Genomic DNA, 4,821 nt, shown 5'->3' with positions numbered 1-4,821 from the left:
CCATCCCCCCACATCCACCCACCCCCAGCCCGTGTGTCCTGCCCATCCCCCCACATCCACCCACGCCCCCAGCCCGTGTGTCCTGCCCATCCCCCCCACATCCCCCCACCCCCCAGCCCGTGCGTCCTGCCCATCCCCCCACCCCCAGCCCGTGTGTCCTGCCCATCCCCCCCACATCCCCCCACCCCCCAGCCTGTGCGTCCTGCCCATCCCCCCACATCCCCCCACCCCCCAGCCCGTGCGTCCTGCCCATCCCCCCACATCCCCCCACCCCCCAGCCGGTGCATCCTGCCCATCCCCCCACATCCCCCCACCCCCCCAGCCCGTGTCTCCTGCCCATCCCCCCACATCCCCCCACCCCCAGCCCGCGTGTCCTGCCCATCCCCCCACATCCCCCCACCCCCGCAGCCCGTGCGTCCTGCCCATCCCCCCACCCCCCAGCCTGTGCGTCCTGCCCATCCCCCCACCCCCAGCCCGTGTGTCCTGCCCATCCCCCCACATCCACCCACGCCCCCAGCCCGTGTGTCCTGCCCATCCCCCCCACATCCATCCACCCCCCCAGCCCGTGTGTCCTGCCCATCCCCCCACATCCCCCCACCCCCCAGCCCGCGTGTCCTGCCCATCCCCCCACATCCCCCCACCCCCCAGCCTGTGCGTCCTGCCCATCCCCCCACCCCCAGCCCGTGTGTCCTGCCCATCCCCCCACATCCACCCACGCCCCCAGCCCGTGTGTCCTGCCCATCCCCCCACATCCACCCCCCCCAGCCCATGTGTCCTGCCCATCCCTCTCCCCCGCACCCTGTGTGTCCTGCCCATCCCCCCACATCCACCCACCCCCAGCCCGTGTGTCCTGCCCATCCCCCCACATCCCCCCACCCCCAGCACGTGTGTCCTGCCCATCCCCCCACATCCACCCACGCCCCCAGCCCGTGTGTCCTGCCCATCCCCCCACATCCACCCACCCCCAGCCCATGTGTCCTGCCCATCCCCCCAGACTGTGTGTCCTGCCCAACCCCCATCCCCAGACATGCGGGCCCCTGCCCAGCACCCCCATACATATACGTCCCTGCCTGCTCTCCCCCGATGCTGGTGCCCCGGTCCAGCTCCCCTCCAGATCCACGTGTCCCTCGCCACCTTCCCGCCCTCCTGGACCCATGGGTCCCTGCCCAGCGGCCCCACCCCCCAGCATATCCCTCCTACCCCTTCCTCTGGGTGACCCTACCCACAGCTACTGCCCAGCATCGCATATCCCTGCCCAGCCTGCCCTCTGCCTCCCCTGCTCAGGCTGTGCCACTCGCCTTCCCGCCCGGCCATGCCCCTTGTGCCAAGCCCCCAAAGGCCCCATGCCCGCCCAGCCGCGCAGCAGGGTGCGCAGGAGTTAACCGGTCTGCATGGCACTGGCCCCTCTGCCCCCGACCAGGCTGCCAGCTCCGCTCTGGGCCGGGAGAGCCCCGCAAGGAGCCCCCGATGCCCGGAGCTGCCCCCCCAGGCAGCCGGGTGAATGGAATCCCTTTTGTTCCAGGCCTGGCCTCAGCCGGCTCCCTCCGCATCCATGACAGCACAAACTGAAAGGGCCATTCAGCCCGGCCCGCGCAGATGAGGCCACAGCCAGACCCCCTCACTGCCGGGAGCCCCAGACCTCAGCTCCCCTCCCCTGGCGCCCGAGAAGCCCTGCCCCCTCCCAGGGGCCCGGGCCGCCATGGGGGTACCCGGCCCGGCCCTGCCAGTAACCCTCCGGGGGCAGGAGCGCAAATCTGCCCCTCCCAGCTGTCCTGCTCAGCTGCCCGAGAGCCGCCCGGGCAAGGCGCACCCTGCCCCCTGCCCAGTGTTCGCAGTGGGCGCCCGTGGGCCTGGGGAAGGGGCAGAGGGCTGAGGGGCTGGGCCTCGCTGGGGCTGGCAGGGAGACTGGCACGGAGCGCGTGGGGGCGGGGGCACGGCGCACTGGGCAGAGCAGCGCTGCTGATGCACCCGGGGCTCCTGTGGGTGCAGCCGGCGCTGGACAGTGGGTGCCCCATGCAGAGCCTGCAAGGGTCTCTCCACCCAGCACCAGGCGGGCACTGGATCTTGCGCCCAGCACTCGCCGGCTCTGGGGAGAGGCCTGGCCGGCGGCTGAGCCCCAGGAGCTGCCGTCAGCCCGGGCCGCGCACCGGCGTCTCTGCCGCGGCAGGAGCAGCGCCCAGCCCAGACTCAGCAAGGCTCTGAGTCAGCGCTCCGCCGCCGGCTCTGTGCCCAGCCACCCGGAAAGGGCGTGCCGTGACGGCGAGGGCTGTGCCCATCTGTGCCTGGCCGACTGCCAGAGCTGGGGCTGAGGGGGCTGGGGGCTCACCCAGATGGCCCCTCTAATCCTGTTAGCCGGCCAGGCCTGCAGCTGAGACAGCCCCTCGGCGGGCAGCTCCCGAGCAGCCCAGAGATCGGGGACTCCCGCCTTGGGGCTCTCTCGGCAGGCGCCCGGCCAGACCCATGGCTCCTGGCTCTGCCGCTCTGGGCAGGACTGCCCTGCCAAGCAGATGAGACCAGGCAGACCCTGTGCCGGGCTCCAGCCCACCGCTCTGCTGTGCAGGCGCTGTATGGGTCGATTCCCTGCGGGGGCTCGGGGGAACCCCCTCGTCAGTGTGACCGGCATCCCAGGCATGCCTCAGCCCCACAAGTGCCACCGCATCGGCCCTGCCTGCTGCGCCTGGGGCTGGCTGGCCTTGGCGGATGCCAGCAGCAATCCGATGGGAAAGTCGCTGCTCCCCATGGCCTGTTAGTGGGACGATCTGCCCCCGCCCCCCTCCCCCCAGGGATGGCTGCGAGTCCCGCAGGGTTTCCCCGGCAACGGGGCCAGTTGTGAATTAGTGCACAAAGAGTTAAGGGAGTGGGCTTATTGTGTGAGCGCTAGTGTGCAGCAGGTCCGGGGGAGAGGAGGGGGCCGGGGTGAGGGAAGGTCTTTCCTGCGTGCAGAGAGAGGCCACCCTCTGCTCCGGCTCACCAGCGCCTGGCCACCTGCCCCGGCAGTCGAGGGGCACAAAGCCTGTCCTGCTGGGCCAGCACCTGGCACCGGGACTCCTGCAGCCCCGGCCTGGGCAGGGAGAGGGTTTGGAAGCTGGTTTCCCAGCCCCACTCACTGCCCCAGCCACGGTGAGCTCCGCAGTGCAGCGCCAGCAGCAAGCCAGCAGCGAGCAGAGCCGGGCTGGCCCCACTGGGCCCCTCGCTGCAGCCGGCACCACTGGCCTTACGAGACGGCACTTGAGGAACGCGGCCAGCGCGGGACGCCGAAGCCAGCCAAGGGCCTTTGAAGTGGCATAAAAGACCCCAGCACTGCCCGGTGTGCATGAGATGAGGCCAGGCCAGGAGGCCCAGGCCATGCAGCCGCCTCTGTAGCTTCAGCCAACGTCTCTGCTGCAATCGGAGTTGCACAGGCCGGCACGGCCAGCCTGGCACGGAGCTGCCCGAGGGACGGCCGGACGCAGAGCAGGAGCAGCCAGGGCAAGGGGGCGGCAACTGGCAGCTTGTTCCTGCTGCGCCTCCGGCCTGGGCCAGGCCTGAGTCCGTCCATGCATCTGTCACACACGGGTCCCGTGTGTCTGGAATGTGCTTTCTCCTCGCAGCAGCTTTGGCTCTGCACCAGCTTTTGCCCATTTCCGAAGGGTAAGTATCATTCTGCCCCTCACCACTGAAGCCACTACAGGGAATGTCTGTCCTGAACTGGGTGAGAAATACAGCCCCCGGGTCACCTTCCCGGTCCTCCCTCCCCTGCCCCAGACACAGCCCCCGGGTCACCTTCCCGGTCCTCCCTCCCCTGCCCCAGACACAGCCCCCGGGTCACCTGCCTGGTCCTCCCTCCCCTGCCCCAGACACAGCCCCCGGGTCACCTGCCTGGTCCTCCTTCCCCTGCCCCAGCCACAGCCCCCGGGTCACCTGCCTGGTCCTCCATCCCCTGCCCCAGACACAGCCCCCGGGTCACCTGCCTGGTCCTCCTTCCCCTGCCCCAGACACAGCCCCCGGGTCACCTGCCTGGTCCTCCTTCCCCTGCCCCAGCCACAGCCCCCGGGTCACCTCCCTGGTCCTCCATCCCCTGCCCCAGCCACAGCCCCCGGGTCACCTGCCTGGTCCTCCATCCCCTGCCCCAGCCACAGCCCCCGGGTCACCTGCCTGGTCCTCCATCCCCTGCCCCAGCCACAGCCCCCGGGTCACCTGCCTGGTCCTCCATCCCCTGCCCCAGACACAGACCCCAGGTCACCTGCGTGGTCCTCCCTCCCCTGCCCCAGCCACAGCCCCCAGGTCACCTGCCTGGTCCTCCATCCCCTGCCCCAGACACAGCCCCCGGGTCACCTGCCTGGTCCTCCCCGCCTGCCCCAGCCACAGCCCCCGGGTCACCTGCCTGGTCCTCCATCCCCTGCCCCAGCTACAGCCCCCGGGTCACCTGCCTGGTCCTCCATCCCCTGCCCCAGACACAGCCCCCGGGTCACCTGCCTGGTCCTCCATCCCCTGCCCCAGACACAGCCCCCGGGTCACCTGCCTGGTCCTCCATCCCCTGCCCCAGACACAGACCCCAGGTCACCTGCGTGGTCCTCCCTCCTGGAGGCTCTTGCCAGGGCAGAAGGGTGTGGATGGCCAAGTGCCCGTTGAGGGTCAGTACCTGGATAGGATCTTGTGTGTGTGTGTGTATGTGTGTTTGGGTCTTTTGCTGGTGCTTAGAGCAGGCAGGTTGTGCTTGTGTATGTGTGCACATGTGTTCGTGTGTGTGCATGCGCATGCATGTCTGAGACAGAGTGAGTCACAGGGTGTCAGTGTTGCCCGGGTTAGTCCTCAGGGTTATGCAGCGTTCTGTGGGTGTGG

Source organism: Carettochelys insculpta, chromosome 2 (assembly GCF_033958435.1).
Source record: "Carettochelys insculpta isolate YL-2023 chromosome 2, ASM3395843v1, whole genome shotgun sequence".
NCBI classification, from domain to species: domain Eukaryota; kingdom Metazoa; phylum Chordata; order Testudines; family Carettochelyidae; genus Carettochelys; species Carettochelys insculpta.
This window is presented reverse-complemented; position numbering follows the sequence as displayed.